This window comes from Dicentrarchus labrax, unplaced genomic scaffold, assembly GCF_905237075.1.
Source record: "Dicentrarchus labrax unplaced genomic scaffold, dlabrax2021, whole genome shotgun sequence".
In the NCBI taxonomy this organism is placed as follows: Eukaryota; Metazoa; Chordata; class Actinopteri; family Moronidae; genus Dicentrarchus; species Dicentrarchus labrax.
Window position 1 is genome coordinate 11,453,253 of NW_026136718.1, and position 21,194 is coordinate 11,474,446.

The following is a 21,194-nucleotide window of genomic DNA, read 5'->3' on the forward strand; positions in this document are numbered from 1 at the left end:
TCCTTGTCTATTAGTCCATTAAGCAGTCCATCTGTTTTTTAGTATTTGGCGAATAACTTGACACATTTTAGTGTTTAGTCATTGCCTGTTACTTACTGAATAATTAACATCATTTTAGTTATGTAAAATCTGTCAAAGTCACCTTCCAGCAACTCCTACCCACACATCACATCTGTATTATACACGTGTAGACATAGAAAACAAGACAGTCATACTGTGGTTTAGAAGGATTTACTAACCATAAACAGCTAGCTTAGCCCTGGTGACACACTCTTCAGAAGTCCTAATGCAGGTGATTCCTGAATATAGGGTTAGGTATTTTGGCCTCCCAAATTTTATTTTGTGCACCAAGCTACACTAAGAGGTCCCACACCTGTCTCTCCACTGAGCACACAGATGCTCGCATATAATTCCTGGTAAAGAGCTGACCCCCAAAATGTCAAAGTAATCATTAGTGTGACTGTGTTTTAATTTTTGAATTTCAAACTGAGTTGTTATAACGTAGGCCTACATTTAGTAATTGCAATATTATATCAGTAATCCTTATTATCAAACACTGCTCTGTTTTTCCTATTTCTCTCTTTTCCTCACAGTGCGGCTGTCCCTCTCTTGTCTCTCTTTTTCTCCTTTTTTCACTCGTTGTCTCTTCCCACTCTCCACTTCTGTCTCTGTCACTTTTTCCGCTTATTGTCACCATCTCTCGTCTCTCGCTCTCACCCCTTCACTTCATCTGCCATCCCCCTCCCTTTCAGTCTGTGTTGTTTCTCTGTTTCTCTCTCCCTGTCTTCACCTCTTTTCTGGTCTTCCTCTCTCTACCGTCTTCTCACAGACAGTCCTCATTAGCAGCAGCAGCCTCTTTTTTGCTCCCTGTTTGCAGCCAATGGGCCATTAGTCTGTTGTGTGCAGGGCAATAAATCGCATCAGGCAGGAACCCAAGCGCCCTGACTTCCTCTCCATGTCGGCCAATCAGGACAATTTGCTATGGTTTGGTGAGCAATGTGGATTTGGGAACTGTAGGCCTGGTGCTCAATTGAGTAAGGGTAAATGCAGCGATATAGCATCAGTGATGCAGTAATGAAGTATTTTTGTTAAGAAGATGCTTTTACTGTACGTATATTTTATTACAGAAAAGAAGGGATGAAACTCTGAAGTACAATTTCTGTGTGCAAAATTTAGATGTCTCATCAAATATATTGCAATGGACACAAGCATTCCTACTAACAGAAAAACAATCCATATTTTCCTCAAATGTTATTCAGGTATTGACATTTCTTTGCAGACAGTAAAAAGGAGAAGTGCAACTAAAGTACAAAATACAAATTGTCTTCCTAATGGCTATGAGCAAATGAAAGGTTAGATGTTTTTCCCCTCGTGCATTTGTTATCCTTTGGTACAAGGCTGTATGTACAGACTCTTTTTTTTAGCTTAATTTGTGCTGGATCCACAGTGGCAGTAATGCTTCAAGTAAACCAACCTCTTACTCTGAGTCTGACAACAGCTTTCCTGGATCTGCATACTACACACATACCAGGCAAACTACACACTGCCAATCACTGCAAAGGAAGCAAAACGACTTTAATTCAGTGTTACAAACTCAGTCTACACTGTCTGAGTTACTGTGACAAAATGAGGCTTACTTTTAGCAGTGTGGGTGGTGACACATGTTTTTCACTTTGCCATGAAAAAAACTCACTGCAGTGTACTGCGACACTTCAATACTACTGGCAAGCCTGTGCAGTGGACACTGCTCGACTTGCATGCTGGGTCACATAAAGACGAATTTCTAGGCCCTGTGGTTTCCATGACCTTGCTGTGTGCAGCTTACTTGTATCACCTTACAAGATATTTAAGTAGTGAAGTAAAAAGTTTCTCTTCTTTTCTCTTTCACTACTATTTGGGCCTGCCAGTGTGTGAAGTTATGCAGCTTTAATGATTCCTGTGGGGAAACTGCTGTTGCAGCAGCAAGTAACAAGAAAGAAGATGAGCAAAGAAGAGTAGAGCATGAGATAAGAAAAAAGAAAATGGATGTTATGAAAACATGAGTGAGTCAGTCACATTAAGTAAAAAAAAAATATGTAAACAAAAATTACTATTATAAATGAATTACTATTATTATAAAGATTTCTGCCTTATCAAACTTGGCAGCATGTAATTGTATAAAGAGTATAACAAATGCCAATATGGAGAAGATCAGCAGCATATATTGAAGGTATGCAGAAATATACTTTCATTCACATTAATGTCATATGGCAGAGAAACTAACCATCTAATATGATTAATTTACACAATTTATATTTAATTCAACATTTAAATGGAGACTTTACATGCAGACATACTCAGTGCATCCCAGGGGAGGTAATTAGCTGTCTTCAGCTGCAGAAGTTATAGCGTTGTAAAAATTCAATGCTTACAATGCACACAAAATATTAAAACATTGCAGAAAAGATGAAGGAGTCATACATTGATTAATGTATTGACATATTAGATGGGTATACAGTATTTATTTATCATTCTACTAACTTATTTAATGTCTACTTCGTGTTGCTTGCCACAACCTTTTCCAGCACTGTGTATTAGAACATTATCATAATGAATGTACGATGATCCAGGCAGAAACATAGTCTAGCAGCAGAGAACATGTCTGGAATACAAGTCAGCCCTTTTCAAGGATTAGGACAAAAATGCATGTATTTTGCTTCTCTGATCATACCGCTGCTAAGGACTGAGCTGACCTTTAAGGGCTGGGTAAGACAGCAATTTGAATGTTGCCAAGACACTGCTACAGCAATAGCTTCATTTCCATTCCGACTCCTTTACTCGTGCAATGTTGAATGATGGCATAATTATGACTGCAGTGGTACAGATTGCAGGCAATGATTAATTAATGGAGTGTGTACAGTATGTGTATATAAATGTGTATAATACGTCGGCATGTTGTAGAAATTCCACTGGCTTATATAAGTATGCAGGGAAATTAATTTGAGAGGTTTTTGTTTGGGTGGTGCATAGCTGCGCAAATGTGTATGTGATTTGTACACTGTGTTTAAGCTTGTGTGTGGCTGTTAGTAGTCTACATGTTTTTGTGAATGCAAGTCAGAGGGAGATGTGAAGCTGTAGTTCTGCATCTGCAGTGAAAGACCGAAGCAGAAGCAATAATTACATGACGCACCCACCCACCACTGTCAAAAAAGAAAATTAAAGGGATGCACCACACGTTTCAGAGACTAGTCTGTTGGACAACTTACTTGTTTAAAATGAGAAGCACTGACACAAAATGCATGTGTCTATTGCAGATGAATGTATTATGAGCACTGTTGTCTGATACTGTTTCACATTGGCATTGAAACTGAGATAATAAAAACTTGAAGAAGCTAAATGCTGACTAATCTCCCAATAAAATGGCATCTCACCTCCTTAATTTGATTTATCTCCTGTTTGAAATTGAAGATGTCAGGGAAGGACATAACCTTGAAAGTGTAAAGCAATGGGAAATTGGTTCATACTACTTACAATAGGTTGAGTAGGACAGTTTTATTTGAAGAGAAGGACAGAGGGGGCAGCATGGTTCAGAAAATCTATGGCTTTACTGTTGTCATTTTCAAATTGAAAGTCTGGCAGTTTGGTATACCAGAGTGTGTATGTCATGTAAAATGTACATGAAATATAAACACATAACAAGCTCTTTAACATCTTATGTGCATATCTTTTTCTTTTTCCTCCCATACACGTTCCTATATGTATTTCACTTTTACAGTGTAAGGTGGGGAGAAGCAGGGAGTGAGATCTAAAGGACGAGAGAGTCTGAGGTCTTGAATTTTGCACCCTGTGCCTTGTAAAAGGTTATGTGCTACCCAGTCGCCCATTGTTAAAAAAATCCAAGCTTTTGTGTAAAGCCATCATACTGTTTACAAGTAGGTGTATGTACAAAGAATGGAGAGGGGAGAACGGAAATGTCAGAGAAATGTCAAAAGCCTGCTGGCTCTGTCCGTAGTATTTCTCCAGCTGAAATGTTCTCTCCAGGGAAGAGGGTCCCGGGCAGGGTGAGTGTGGCGGTCCAAGGTCACACTTGTTGGTGACTTTGAACAAAACCATTGCTAATATGGTATGAATGGATTAAGTGAGAAATAAATGGATGGGTGAATGAAAGGGTTAAGGGAGGAATTCATAAATTATTGATTGACAAATGGACAGGAGTACTAGATGGTTCAAAACAGTGGAAGAATTGATAGATGGATGGGCAAATGATTGATGGATAGATAGACAAAAGAGTGGATGAAAGGATGGTTGACAGAACAGTGAAAGAATGAATCAGTGGAATGACTGACAGATGGATACAGTAGCTAAAGAGAAGGCTTATGAATGGGCAGATAGCAGGATGAATAACTATGTAGTGGAGGGATAGGGTTACATAAATGGACAAATTATGGATTTATGGTGAATGATTATGATGAAAGATGGATGCATTGTTGGATGAACAGAAGTTAAGGGATAGGACATTAATGGTAAAGTTTATGGATTGATGCATGGACTATTAATGGATGAATGAATACATTGTTGCATTTTTTTAAAAAGTGAAGTGATATATGAAAGAGAGGAGAGAGAGAAGGATTGGCTAATTCATGCAAACATGATAGACAGGATGCGACTGAATAAACTAATGGGGGTGTTGATGGAAGGACAAACAAATATACTATACGGACAGATAGAAATGAACAAGTGAATACAGCTGTGTGGAAATTATTTTTATTACACACTACCAATATCACAAATCAAGCGCCTCTCCATACACCCCTCTCATTGCCTCCTCCATTTCCATTGGCGACATCCGGCACCAGTGAAAAATTGCCTGTCTTCACTCTTTTGATTTGCTTGTTTGTGGGGTGCTAATTTATGGCTTAATCAATTATCCATTAAAGCCTCTTTCACATAAAGACTAGTGATGGTAGTTGCCAGCAATACTGTTGTGCTTAATATGCATTAGCGTGTCTATCATCCCCCACTTCCCCCTTTATCATTAATGGGCCGAGGCACTGTTCCAGCTTTTATTATGTGTCATGCATCTGTGGATTTTTCTCCCCTTCTTACTTAATGGTTTAACTGAAGCACAGTACTGCACTAAAAACTATGTATGAGATCTCCATTGCAAAGTGACATATCATTTATTGCTGTACTATCACAAGCAAACTGCCAAGAACAACTACAGTTCTGTAACAGAACAAGTTGTTCTATTCTTGTCGTACGTGTGACCAAACAGGAATAAGGTCTTGTTACAGGCCGAACTATCAACTGAGCCCACCAGTAGACTTTCACCCAAAGAATACACTACATTAAATTTGTCGGTTCTGAACTACTGTAGAAATGGTCCAACACAATGGACTCCATGGAAAAGGACCTGCTCCCTCTGTAGATACAACAGCTCATTCTAAGGTAACAAAAACATAACAATTCTTATATCCAGGTTATATTATACACTAATGAAAACATACCTATAAATATATTCCATTTCTGCCAATAGATCCTCTTAAATGTTACACACTGGACCAATAAAAAAATAACTGAATGGTGAAGACGAATTGAGCTTAGCATAAATGTATAATAATTTAGCTCCCCCATACCTTATTGGAACCGCCTACGGCTATAATAATTAAGCAAGAAAGCTAACATGGTCAAACAGCAGAGGAACTTTCTATCCTTGTTAAACACTCCCACTGTCAAAAGTTTGGCAGGGAATATCTCAGCCCCAAGCTGAATATATCCAAGCCTGGTGACCGGTAAGCCTTTACTGTGGGCACATTTAACAAGGAGGTCACGCAGCACATTGGAACATCAGTCTCAACCAGGGAATGAGCAGGGACACGAGCAGAGACATGATGGCAGTAGTGGAAGAGGAAGATCAGAGCTTCCTTGAGGTATTTATTTCCTGTCTTGAATTAGCCACATCATGCATGTGAGGCACTGAAGTGGACGTGTGCATTTAATCTGCCAGGTATAAAACAGGATCATGTTGCAGTCTTGCTGGGTAACATGTCGGTTGGTATACTTGAATGAATTTGGCTCAAACTAAAACATTTGTGAGGAATATCAGTGACATTCAAAATACCTATGCAAGTCTTAAAAAGCTGTTCCACCTAAAGGGAAGGACACATTAATCAACAGCATTTAGGGCCAGTTCATCAACATTTAGGCTGAGTAAAAATATGCCAGAGAGGACTACAGGGGTTCAGGATTGTTGTGCATCTTGAGCTCTAAAGGGCCTGAGGGTATTGCTAAAGTCTGGCTAGGTTTGGTATGTAAACTGCAGGATTAATATTGTCCTCACTTAATCTTACACACACAAACCAGTTGGGGGTTAGCATTTCAAGATTTAGCTGGTTAGTTATGATTCTGAAAACAGGTTTAATAAGATAAAATGAGATAAAATAAGATAAGATAGACTTTATTGATCCCACACTAGGGTTATTTACTTGCTACAGCAGCTCCAGATATCGCACAACAGATAAGAAAAATTACCCATTAAATAAAAAATAGAATAGAAAAAACACAGAATAATAAATACAAATAGTAAAATAGAACAAGAGTTGTATGTACACTATATACAACTATATACAGCTTTTATACTGATGTGATTGATATGGAATATAGCACAGGTAACAGCAGGAGGTATAGTGGCATGGTAATACAAATAAATAATTGCACAGAACAAAAACAAACAAACAAAACAATATATATTTATAAAGCAGAAAAGTATAATCTATAATATCTATGTGAATTGTAAATTACTAATAGTACTAATAGTGCAAATAGTGTATTAAATGTAAGTGCAAAAAGTGACTGTGATAAGTGTTCATGTAGCACAGTGTCTGACTCATCTATATTATATTTACTAGCAAGCTATCTAAGTTAGCCTACTTACTCCTACTGCCTATCTCCCACTGTGAGTCTTATATTTTCTCATATTTTTGCAGTGCAAGGGATTTTTCACAAGGAAAAGCCATTTAACTAAAGACCTGTCAAGTTCCAGTCAACTGGCCAGCAAACACCAGCAACAGCTCTGACTTGCTTGGTTGTTTCTCCAATAAAGGATACAGACATTCATGGAAGCAACAACCAGACCCAACCAATTAATTACAAAAATCTTTGTCATATGTACTTGGCACTTTTTAAACCTCAACTTGAATTTTCCTTAAGATTACATTTGCAAAAGATTGACTATCAAAGAAATGGTCAGTTTTGAGCCCAGCTTTGCATTTGTAAGATAAAATGTTTTGCAAACACAAACCCAGACCTTCTTGATATTTGGTAAGTCAATATGTTTCCCCATGTATGGCATGTTGAACGCAACTCTCACAAAGCCCTGCTGCTTTCCATTCAAACCATCTAATCAGGGAATGAATTACTCCTGGGAAGCCAGGTGAATGCTATTAGTTTCCCAGTAGGACTGAAAACCAGCAGCAGTCCGAAAGGGCTAGGATTGTCAGCCGCTGTTGTATGATGTGCTATCTTGTTGAGTGTATTAAGTGTGTAAAAACTGCCCAATATGAACATGTAGTAATGTATGTGCAGGGTATTGTATACCTTGCACTGTCCCACAGAGATGGAAAGAGCACTAGAATATTATAGTCAATTAAAAATGTATTGTTGTAGAAATGTACTTAAAAAGCAGGTAACTCTACCTACTTTCTTTTCCTTTCCTTGTTCTTTTTATATGACTTTTGTTTTAACTCTGTAATGGATGTCACTTGAAATGAACCACAATAGAATACTGGCGATAAAACGTTCTTGAGTAGAAGTAAAATTAGAGATTTGTAAAAATACTTAAAAAAAACACAAAAAAACTAATTTACAGTACAGTAACCCTCCCTGCAGTCCCGAATGAGCTACTGTATATTACAATAGCGCTTATGTTAATACGTGTTTTACATTAAAATCACCCGTGTACTAAGCAGACCAGGGTTTCATTTCAGATTATGGAATATATACGAAACACTGGCACATTGGTCCGTTAGTACAAAGGAAACATTTTAATGTGTAAGACGATTGAATAAGGACGTCCACACTTTGTAATTTATGCTTCTGTATGTGCACAGCAGCAGTCAACAAGGCATATTTCAGCACTAAGCTGTCACCAGTATTTACGCTCTTATGGGGATGGACTTAGCACTAAAACATGCCCATTGTTGACTGCTGCTGTGCACATAGAGAAGCATTAAATCATTCTTTTGCAAGTGCAGACACCCTCTATAATATCCACGACTCTGCACCTTTTTCATATTCATTAGGCTTAGAGTTGAGAGTGCCAGTCTTTTGTGTAACATGTTAATGAGAAAATATTTTACTTCTGACTTACACCGTGGGGCTGTAGCTCTGTCAGTTAGCATTTGACTACCTGAGCTGAGGAGCTGTTTAAGATCAGTATTTTCAGTGGTTAAACACACAGCTGCATGATCAGTCCAGGAATAGCTTTAGCATAGCTAAACTGCAACAAAGTGTGCTATAAAAATGCATACATCACGTATTAGACATATTGGCACACAGACCTGAGACCCATGGCAAGATATCAAAATATCAGTTTTGGTTCAGGCCTAGACTAGGGCTTGAAACCAAGTTCCTAGTTTAAAACTAGAAATCAAGTGAACTTGTGAAGGACATCGATTCTTATTAGCACAATTTTTTTTTACAACAATACACAATTTTGTGGCCCTTCCCTAACTTTGACATATCAGCAAGACCCCATAGGTCTGTTTCATAATCAACTGTGGTAGCAGCTACCATTCCAAGGAACACTGACTGACCGTAGTCTCAGTTTGAGCTTCTCACACATAGCAGCTGGTGGCGTTGGCAAGTTTTTACAAACTCCAGCGGAAAACATTTTCACATGACTGAATGAATAAACATAACACACAGGCCTGCCAATAACTGTGCTATATTCAAAGCTTAACAAGATATTTAGATCAGACTTACATCACAGTAAACAGCAGGGCGACAGGTACTGGCACTCCCTAACAGACACACACACACACACACAAACACACACACACACACACACACACACACACACACACACACACACACACACACACACCAGTGAGCCTCTCGTAGTACAACCACTAGCCCAGCTACAACACCCAGCAGTAATTCTTCCAGGTCCATAAATGTGCTTCAAGTGACTGTAAAAAGCACCACCAGACTTCCTATTTTTCTAGTGCAGAGAGTCTCTGACAGTTACTGCTCATGGTGGCAGGATGGCATGCCATACTAATTGGTAGTCAGTCAGTGCCCCCGTGTCCCCTGACCCCCCAAGCTACACACTATTTAGATATAAAGGCCATGCCTCCTCCCTCACTCGCATCCTCTGCTGCAGTTTTTTAATTACGCTGGGAGGGAGGTTTGTAGCAGAACTCAAGGGTGTACTTACCCTTTAATATCGTAGACCCTGACACGCTGCAGTTGCAAACCACTATCAGAATCGCAAATGTTAGCCACTGATTTCTGCACTATTGCTTGTTTATAATGGTGTACTCTCTATCATATAAGCACCATCCAGAACTCTTATTACTGGTAGCAGGTCAATAACCCTCTTTACCCCGCACCTCTCATCCCCCATCCACTTGTCACATTTGTCACAGATGACCAGGTATTCACAACATTACCCCTCACCACTCAGTATGTCTCTCAGGCAGAGAAGGTGTAGACACTGGGCCCACTGTGAGGAAGTGCTGGCAGGAAGAGATGCACAGCAGACATTTAATGGCAGCCTTCCCAAAACTCCAAATGGGATGTTAATGTGAAGAGGCATTGCTGTAGCTGTTGGTTCTCAAATTTACTTCAAAAGCAGCAAAAAAAAAATCTGTGCTACAGTAGCATTGGCTCGTGAAATGTATACACTGTAAGTTGGGGAGTTGCGTGAATGACAACAACAGCAAGAACAGTGTGGACCACTACAATACACAAATTCAAACATTCACAAAGACTGACAGATACATCTCACACTCTAAACCTCAGCAGAGATACTTTCTCTGTGTCTTCTTTACTGTCGTTGGTCTACTGTCTTGTGCAGAAAATTGACAAAAAAAGAAAAAAAGAGGAAGAAAACTATTTGGAAATGGAGATATAAAATACCATGGAAACACGCCCTCGGTGTAAAACAGGCTCTTAAAGGGGAACAGTATTTAAATCAGAACATTAAAGAACGATGAGCACCAACAAAGTATGCTGTTCTTAAGATGCAGGGCCATAAAAATAGGAAGAAATACACTTTTCAGGTACTAAGAAGTATCCACACAATTGTTCACTGCACACACACATACCTCTAGCACCCCACCCCTAAAAACTCAAACAACCAAACACTACTCCACACAATATGATATCCTTAGCATCTTCCATCTATCATCGGAGGTGAGGCAGAGAGGCTGCTGTCTCCTCCCCAGTGCCAGTGTTTTCACCAGTTATTAAGATCCAATGGCAGGTTCAGGGAGAACAGGGTGAGATAGGGTAAGAAGGTTTTAAGAGTGGTGTTTTTGATTGATGGATGGGTTGTTACTATGGGGGGCCCCAAGATCCCCACATTTTCAGCACTTTTCATGGATGATAAGGCTCAGGTGATAAATAAAAGAAGGGCTGTTGAAGTCTCTGCCTATTTAATATTGCTGATGTGGTGCTGGCTGATGGAGGCTGGAGAATGACCTGTGTAACCTTACATATCAGCTGGTGTGGGATGACGAGCTTGGGGACATAAACAGTTATTTATCCAGGTGCAGCAGGATGTCATGGTGCAGTGAGTCCCAACCATGTGTCACTGAGGCCCAAAAGTGTGCAGGTTTTTACTGCTATTAAATACTGCAGTCAGGAGCACATAACCGGTGAAATCAACTCTTGAGGTATTGAATTATACACATGGCACATGGATAGGATCAGGTTACAAGAAACTGAAACCTTTTCCATCCTTCTACAGTCACAAATATATATATATATATATATATATATATATATATGGGAACAATGAATATGTAGAAAATATGGTGCAAACACATTAGTGGTTTTGAGTGAAATGTCCTGACAATTATTGGATGGACATTGAAGGGGACACAAATGTATGTCCCCTTCCGGCTGTATTGTAATAACGTTTGTGATACTTCAACTTTTCATATAGTGCTATGTTCAGGTCAAAATTATACTTTGTTCAGTAGTTTGGTTTATGACCAAAGAGCTCAGCCTGAACTGTACAGAACCAACTTTTAATTGTGTTTGACGTCTACAGAGCAGCAGCGGCCCATGCATTGTTGTATGTGAATGAATAACTGTTATCCAGACAGTTGTGTGTCCTTAAACAGTGGGGGAGAATGCTGCTGAGGTTTTCACACAACAGGGTAAAATGGCTCCTATTATCCTCACTGTGACTGCCCCACAAGTGTGTGTATGTGTATCACCACTGGATACCTTTCGCCAAGAAATCCTCCTCATGTCGGAGACAGAAGAGCCCCACCAAGCCACAGCAAGGTCTGGTGATCACCTTGAATGATACAGGAGCTTATCTTCCTCTTGTTTCAGAGCCAGAGACCAGAATAACACTGTCGTTTCCTTTATTTGGTTCATTTCTCATGCCTTTAACTCCCATAAGAAACAGCATAATTACAGACACACTGAAAAGCCATTATGCCTAACAGCTTGCTGTACTGTAGCATTTCCTCCTGTACCTCCCCTTAATTTGAGCTGGGCTTCATCTCATTGTTGCTAATGATGATGTAAGGGGAAAACAGAGGAGACAAAGCAAGTTAGTTTCTTGTGTGTGTGTGCACGTGCGCGTGTGTGTGTGGTCTCAAACATCCCTCTCTCAGCTCCAGGCCACACACTCTGATTTGGCGTGTAGCAGATGATTGGAAAAACAAAAGCAACCACCATTAAAAATGTAGTCACAATTATTAAATATTAGTGCTTGAATAAATAATATGAAGTAGTCTGTATAATGATGTGCAATTAAAAGAGAGTAATAAAGACTCATTAAATATAAAGGTTTTCATAAAGGGTTGAGTTACTTCAGCTGTTTATCAAGCTTCTCAATAACCCATAAAGTTGAGATAATAATAGTTATTTTATACATCAATGACTTGTTAATCTTTCAGCAAGTATCATAATTGGATTCCTTTTGATTCTTAACTTTTTAATTTTAACCTATTTGGTTTAAAAAGTAATTCATTTAAAAATCAACCATCCAGACCAAATGTATTCTTTCTTCAAAAGACCTTTAAGAATAGATTATATCACTGTGAATAAATGATTAATTTCAATAATTTGATCATATTATATATATATATATATTATATATTACATATTTAAATCACTTTTTGTACTCATTCACTATTAAACACATTATTTTCATCAAAGTTCCTCCTTACAATAATTAAAAACACAAATCTACTGTATATTTAATCAATGAAAACGAGGCTATAACTAAAACTATAGACCTTTTTTTTAAAGCAGCCATTTTGACATGAAATAGTAGGGTAAACACAGGTGTTACAAATTACACTAATTAAGGCTTCGTTCCATTTAGTGTAGCAGAGCGTTTCCAGGGAGTCAACATGCACAGTAGCAGAATGGAACCTTAATTAGTATCATCGGCAACACCTGTGTTTACCCTACTATTTTATGTCAAATGGCTGCTGTGAAAAACGTCAATTCAGATGACTAAAATATGTCTGAAGGACATTTTAGTCAAAAGACTTAGTAGAACTAAGTACAAATTTGCTGTCAAAAATAACACTGTAGGGACCTTACAACAAATCATTTTACCAGTATTACCGGTCAAGTATTACAATTACATCAAGTCATTGTGCTCCAAATCACGTTTAAAAAACACATTGGCCAAATATTTTGACAAATTGTCAAGGCTTTTTAAAATCAAATACTTTATGTAGAATGTTGGCACTGCTAAAACTATGCAGATTATTACTGTCAAACATTTTGTTTTCTGCTTTCTTATTCAGTCTATCTGGAAGGAGTTTATGAGCAACTGACTTCTTGTCTCTAAATAAATATAAATATAATAATATTGCTAGTTCTATGATACGACTCTCCTCAACTATGTACTAGCCAGCTAATGCATTAGGTTTTTTTATATTTAATTTTTAACAATTTGCACATATCAGATATGAACTTGCATGTGTACATGTGTTTCCCCTTCATCTAAAGCACTTGAAGTACTTGCTTTTGATATTAATAATAATATTATCACTAATACTAGTATTTAGTTTGAATCAGTTGTGGTTGATATGGAAACCTAGAAACATGGCCAGCCATGGCACATTAACTAGGCTAATAGCAATGAATGCATAAGTGTGTCATAATTATGGCACAACAAACGTCCCTGCACTTTCTACAGTCATCTGGGCGAAAAATAAAGCAGAGAGAAAATGTAATCAGGAAAATGTGCAAGTACAAAAAGAGGACATGAGGTAGAGGGAGATGTGATCCGGCTCTACTTAAACCGCTGACAACAGAAAGAGGAGCAAAACGAAGAAGCAGAGTGAGGAAGAGAGTGAGAGGGAATGAAAGAAAGACTGTCAGACAAAGATAAAGCTAGTCCTCCTCCCTGACGCACAGTTGCGGCCACTGAGAAGTTATTACTCAGTGGGGTCAGATGCAATCTTTTAATGCCTCTCCTTCCAGTGCCCCACAGGTGGACCCACACGCACAAACACACATGCTCTCTCTCTCTCTCTCTCTCTCTCTCTCTCTCTCTCACACACACACACACACACACACACACACACACACACACACACACACACACACTCACACACAGAGAAGAAGGACAAGAAAGGTTGCAGGTCTGAGGCTTCACATTCAACAATACTCGGTCCCTCAGGACTTTGGCCAGTGACCCTGAAAACAACTATGGTGTAGGCAAACACAATGAACACACAGTAGTGGCATCCATCAGTTATTCTCACACACACACACACACACACACACACACACACACACACACACACACACACACACACACATACACATGTCGCTACAATCCTCAGTGTAAGAGGTCAGTGAAATGAAGTGAACAATCATTCAACTGTGATCAGCTCCTCGCAGCTCATTTTTTATTAATGTTTTTAAAAGTCCAGGTCCACTGAAAACACACTGGATTGGTTTAAAAGTTGATGCTTGTGCTGTGCTTCTTTCCTCCCTTCACTCTGTCTTGGTTCCCCTGTCAGGTAACTCCTCAGTCAAAGATTCCTTTTTTTCCCTTTTTTCTTTTTGTGTTGCCATGGAAACTGTGTGGGCATCTCTATCAAACAAGATAACACGAGCAAAAATAAGAATGTGAAAGACAAGGGGGGTCAAGAAACAGAAGGAAATCAACGTTCCGTTGTGGCTGAATGTACGTACAAACACGAAAGCACAATTAACTCACTGGCAATACTGCCATTCAATTGTGAAGTAACCTTCTTGTTATCTGATATGACTTATATATCTAGACCTGTTTGCCTAACATGTTTTCACGTACTCAATAACACCAAAAACGTACAATACAATTATAGCCATTGTTTTTTTTTTTAACGATTGTATTCAGAAACAGGATAATCAGTCAAAAAGACTGAAAGGGAGTAAATAAAAAAGAAAGTCCTCTAAAGGGATAGTTCGGGTTTTTGAAGTAGTGTTTTGAGAGATATTTACCCAAACCATATTTTAGGCACATAAAAAAAGGCCCACCTAAAAAAAATTTAATTGTATGCTATATTTATAATATTTTCACTGCTTTACCTTGCTGTCAGACAGTACTTTCCAAAAGGAAACTGAAGTGTTTATATTGACGTATGCTTTCTTCAAAGCAACCAGACAAGATTTTACCTCACAAAACACAGGAGCTGCTGGTCCACCACTGCCTTGATCGGTTTGCTTGTTTGTGTTATTGTGTGACTTGTATTTTAACACAGTAGTTTGGATCTAAACTAACATTAGTTGCTGTGGATTGAGACAGCAGTCGACCAGTAACTCCTGTGTGCTGTGAGTTAAAATTACTCTATGGTGGCTTCGGGGAGAGCGATATAAATGTTTTCCTGTCGAAAAGGGCTGTCTGATGGCAAGGTAAAAAGCTGAAAATATTACCTCACACAACCCCCGCTTCAAAAAACCCAAACTATCCAAGGCAGGTTATAATATTAAATGCCCTTTTACCATTTTACTATTTAGCTAGGGATCATATTTTCAACCACGTACCTTATCTGACAGAAGGATGACTGCTGGGTCTGTGTTTTGAAATATTTCTTTTTTGTATTTTTTAAACCAGAAATCAATAGAATAAGAAAAATCCCTTTTCTGCATTTTTGTTTTTTACAATGAGGAATGGGTAAAATTATAAAATTCAAATTCCCTAACTGACTTTATAACCAAACAAAACAATCTATTTGTATCATGCTTTGGAAAAAATGAATACCAACAAGTAAGGATGTGGAATCCACAAAACACAGTGCACATTTTCACAATACAAGTGTTCTCCCCGGTTCAGGACCTGGATTTGGCCTGTGAGAATATTAAGGACATAGCAGGTGCAAGTTTTATAATCCAAAAGTGTTAAAGTATTAAATACATGAATGCATACTCTGGTTAGCTCTTGATGAGCTTAAGGAAAGAGCAGTAATATAAAAGGTTATAATAACAGTGCCCTTGTGGTCTGCGTGTGCAGAATGGCCTGGGGGAGAGCTTAATTCTCAGCCTGAATGATTTCCCTAATGGAAACCCAGCTCCTAACTCAGTGACAGAAGTCAATACATGGTAGGTGCCCAGCAACACCACAGCTGTCTAGTGGCTATTGAGTTGAAGAGAAATAACTGCTTTGCTCATGCACACACTGACATTAGTTGATGAGGGAGCTGTTACTCTGCCCTGGAAAAAAGTCAAACCTACAACTATGAACACAGCCTCCTCTTACTACTGGGCCATAACAACTCTCTGACACTTTCCTCTGAAATGTTTCATGGATTCAAATGATCAATAATGCTGTGCTTTGGGACTCCTTTGGTTCAGCACACCATTGTAAGCCATACCATCAGGTCAGAGGAGATAAGTGTCAGAGGTTACTGACTCCTACTAGGGACCATGGGGTTTGAAGTCACATCAGATGATAGTGAAAGTGAGAGGAGAAAGGTCATAGAAAGAGATTACAGCATAGAGCTCAGGCCTTCTGCTCTCGCATTGTGATGAGTATCTCAGAGGTTTTATTTACAAGGAAACACGTGTTTTTTGTATTAAATCAGGTGAAAACAGGGTAAATACCATGTAACTAGTCAAGGTTTCCCAGTTATTAATTCAACTGTGCTATTTGAGGAGCTTCTTGAGAGTCTTACTGCACTGGAGTCCCATTCCTTCCTTACTGGTGTAATAATATAACAATAGTTTATTACAGGAGACACTTCATTAAAAGTGAATAATATTTATTGAGCACAATAAAGATGAGAAATGTCATGACGTCATCATATTTTAAGGGGTCGGTGAAGCTGTGGTATAGGATACCCTCTTGACGAAGTTTAGATCGTGGATGTGGTGATGGATGAGGAGAACACTGACATCTGAGGGATGTGAAGATGGAAGTGATGGAACTGGAGGTAAATGGGGAAACACCCATAGTCAGCTGCTTACAGAGAAAGCAGGAAAAGAGAAGGAGAGAAATGAATGAGTAGCATAGTCATCCTCAGCTTGTGCTAGCGGTGTACTTGCAGATTGCAGCTTCCTCATTTCACCTTAACCTTCCTAGCAGCAGACTAATTGCAAAGGAGAAACTGTAGTGGCTGTGAAACGTGCAAAAGATGCGAACAGCCCTGTGTAGAGCCAATGTTTGTTTTTTTCATACTGGGCTACTGTATAGCCAGGCGGTTCAACATAGTGGCCTCCATGGACATAAGAGCAGAGCACTAAAGAATGGCACTGAAGGCTTTTCTTGATGGAAAAAGTAAAGTTTAAGTGGAAAGTTAGCTCTGATCGTGAAAGACAGATGGTTCATCCTACCATGTTTCTTTTGAAAGTGCCTGCCTTTAAAAAAAACACAGTAAAACCAGTCCCAGACGGTTCTGTTTAATAAACCACCTGGAGCGTCAGGTTAATATGAATGTGTTAAACCAAGGCTCAATTTGAAATGTAGGCTGCATAAGGTAAGTCATTCCTTCGTTTTTGTCCTCTTTTCTTCTCATGTTGTTGACAGGGCTATTTGAGGGTAAGGTTATGTAGTGACATAAACATTTCATAAAGCATCAAAACAAGATTGAGAGGCTTGCTTGGGTTAAGAAACATACAGTCAGACTGTGAATATTGCTGGATTTTCTTTTAAATTTCTTTCAAATTTAAGCAAAGTTCTAACTGGTTCTCTGTTGTTCCACCCAGCTGCTGTGGAGAAGCCATCTCAGCTGCACAGTAGCTATAAATAAACCAGTGTGTCATGCTGACACCTGAATGTCACACTACGAGTGCACAATATAGGATTTTTATTATCCAGGCAACAGAGAAGGCCACGTATTTGTTTAATCTCATCTGGATTTGGGGGATTTGTATTTTGTGCCTGCTTTTACAGTATCATTTATGCTCCCCCCTTTGTGATGAAAAAAACGCAACATTGTGTTTAGTTTGTGATGAAAAAAACGCAACATTGTGTTTAGTGATGCAGATTTTTATATTACTACAAACTGGAGAACCCCCCTCACTAAATTACATGTTTACTTGCTGGATATTATAATCATTAATAGTGTTACAGTTGTGTGGTGGTTGATGAAGATTTGCCATTGAGTGCACTGAAGAAAGTTGAAGTAAGCTATCTATATGGCTGACCTACAGTGACTGTGCTGCTTTGGCAATTTCAGTGGTTCATTTACTGTTTGTAGAGAGCTTCTGGTTGGCTCATTAGCCATACAATTTAATGTGTGTTTTCAGCTCAGGATGCTGCACAAAAACTTTATGAAAAACTTCAGCAGAATGATGTAGATCTGGCACATTTGTCTTTGTCATTTGTCTTAATCCTTTCCATTTTTAACCTAAACATAAACCTAACTTGCCCATCTTATACCTAAACATACCCATTTTCAATCTTATGCCCAAACACACCCTATGTTCTGTTAACAATTGATCTGTCCATAGCCCTGGTTGAGATCAATATTTCCGTAGTGTGTTTGTTTCCAGAATTTTAGCGAGGTAAGGAAGATGCACAGTGTAGAGAGATTAAATCCCAGCTGTCAGCAAGTCGAATCAGCGGGTTGAATGTGTGAAAGAGAGAAGGGGAAGAAGAGAGTGAGAAAGAGGGATTGTTAGGTTGCAGTAACCACATCAAGTATCCAGAAAACAGAACAGTTTGTCCCAGATTTGGAGGGAACAACAGACGCTACCTCCAACTAATAACTGTGACAAAACATCTTTATAAGATTTTCATATTCTGCTTTATCTACTAGATCTGTTTTGTATTTTGTTGAGTAGATAGCTGTTTTAGAAATATTTTAAAAAGTTGAATAATTATTATACCATTTAGTTTTTATTTGGAGTAAAGTTTTATTACTGTTGCAGCTCAAATTCCCCTTGTTCACCACCAAAACAGATAAACTGCCTTACAGCTCTGCAAGAAGCTAGAAGCAGAAATAATTTTGTATTAATTAATTTTATCTCTTCTTGTAATAGAAATATTATTAAACACATTTAATTGGATAATCTCTATAACTTTCAAAATGTAACAGATTTTTTCCATGCCATTTAAAACAATAACTCCAGGCTGTGATATCTCATCTAACCTCATCTGAAAGTCCTGAAAGATATGTTTCAACATTAATGAAGTTCTCACATTTTCAAAATGAGGAATTACAATATTCCAGCTCCTTGCAGCACAAAGGCTGGGATATTACCTGAGAAACAATGGACCTTTTAGCTTTGATTAAATGAGTTCTAAAGACCAAGAGCTTTGGTTAATTGGTTAATTGCTCTTTTTACATTTTGAGTGAACTTGAAATTAAATTAGCCTTTTAAGCCCCAAGGGGAGTTCACTGGAGATTTGGATATGCTGTCTAGTAAGGAAAAAATCCACTAAAGAATTGTTACATTTTCAAATCAGGGAGTTTAGGCTCACATCCAAGCTGGTCTTGCTACCACTAGACCGCACTTCAAACTAAGGCTGTTTTATGTAGTGAGCCAGACAGCATTCATGCTACACTAAAGGTTATTTTTTCCACACTGATATCAAAAGGAAATATTCAAGAAAATATTCTCACAGGGGTGTCCTCAGTTGGCATTTCCTCTCAGAGAAGACAAACAACTCTCAGGATGGCGCCTGCTCTTTCTCTTCTGTCATTGAGTGTCTCTAGTCTGTGTGCTATATTTTCACCTTTTGTTTCCTTTTCAGACTGTCATGCCACACATTTCTACTTTATTGAGGTCTTATTCTGATTATTTAACAGTAATAAAACACAATGCTGCATGCCTCCCTGGTTTATGACTGTGATCCAGACCTTTACTTGACCTTTGAATAAAGAGCCTTTTAACTATACTTACCTAGAGAGTCTGCTTTTGGGTCATGTTTACCCTGAACACATTTTTCACAACTCTTTGCACTAATGTAAGTATGCAGTCCACACTCTGCAAAGCAGGGCTCAGCCAGTCCATAGAGAGGATCCTCTGTGACTGATTAAAGAGCCTGAAAAGGCAAATGACAAACCAGAAGTCCTTCACAAAGCTTGTATAATAGATTTGATCAATATTATAACTATTTTACTTTATGCTTAAACACAAAAATGACACATTTACTTGAATAGAGATACTATTATTATACTCTCCTATTCAGAACTATTATAACTAAGTCATATTTATGTTCTGGTTGACAATGGCAGCAGCCAAGCAACTGTGGAAACTCATGAGAATATCTTGTCACTGTGTTTCTATTTTAATTCATTCATGCATTCAAATCAACAGCATAAACCCAATATGTCAAACTTTTCTAATGCTACGCTTTCTCTCCCAACTCAAATATGGCCACTTGGTCAGTGGCCTCATGCTATAAACCATGATGCTATAGATACCCATCTAGTGTTTTTTCTGGACATGCAGCGCTTTGAATTCATGTTAGCAATAACAAATGAAGCAAGTTTCCCTCACATTAGCAATAAGATAAGATAAGATACTCTATACCTTTATTAATCCCCTGTAGGAGAAATTCAAGTTACACACAGCAGCGTTGGGGAATATAGTGCAATAAAAAGAGAGTACAGTGTACATACAATCTTATCACAAATAAGAATATTACAATTCCAGCTATATCATATGATCACAGCTAGTCATAAACACAAATCAGCTGATGGCTCAGCTGATTCCTCCTAAGCTTCCTATTGGAAACCATACACAGTCAGCTGACAGCTCAGCTGATTCCCTCAAGCATCCAATTGGCAAATATCATTTATGGCGCCTTATTTAAGCTGCTTTAGCCTGCCTATCTTTGCTGCTTCCTCTACAAGCCTTTTTGCAACCCACTTCTACCCCAGCTCCTCCTTTTTATGTTGTATCTAATTAATCAATGTCATTTTCTGATTGCCATTGATGCTTGCTCTGTTCTGTACCCTGGGGGGTCTCTGCTGCCACTCTCCTTGTCTTAAACTTTTCCATGTACGCACATGGTAGGGCAGGGAGGTGTGCTCCCTTAGGTTTTCCAGAGATTAGGTTTTGCCTAAGAGAAAGGCAAGGAGATCCCAGAGCAGAGCAGAGCAATACCGCCAAATGTAATATTCTGCTTTGGAATAAAAGTTATTTTGACAAAAGTGGTCCTGACTGAACTTTGGTTTAGGGAAAGATTGTGGGGTGGGCTATAATAAATAAATAAATAAATAACGTTGAAGGGGCACCTACAGCGTCAGGTATTGATGGAAAGACAATGAAGCCTATGAATGAAAACAAACTTTCTTGTGACAATGCTTGTACACTGTCTTGTTGGTGTATATGTACTTGTCTAATAAACTTAAACCTACACCATCCTCCCAGTCCCGTTATTCTTTACAATACTTAATGGAAACCAAAAGGCTGCTTGGTCTAGTTAACCTCCTGAACAATGTACAACGTATGATGGGATCCTGAAACCCGCGGCCACGGGTATCTCCTCCTCCTGCCTCCCCTTCCCCTCATCCACCTGACGGCCACCTCCGCCATCACTGCCTGGTATGCCCGATGGCCAATCCAGCGGTGCT

At 38.7% G+C, this 21,194-nt stretch overlaps 1 long non-coding RNA gene across 1 annotated transcript; it reads right to left on the reverse strand.

Moving 5' to 3' along the window:
- Window positions 1-13,939: 13,939 nt before the first annotated feature.
- On the reverse strand, window positions 13,940-20,978 carry LOC127350763 (uncharacterized). Its single transcript, XR_007880628.1, has 2 exons — window positions 19,516-20,978; window positions 13,940-14,284 (listed from the first exon to the last, which is right to left on the reverse strand). It is a non-coding gene; the product is annotated as an uncharacterized LOC127350763 (long non-coding RNA).
- Between the last annotated feature and the right edge of the window lie 216 nt (window positions 20,979-21,194).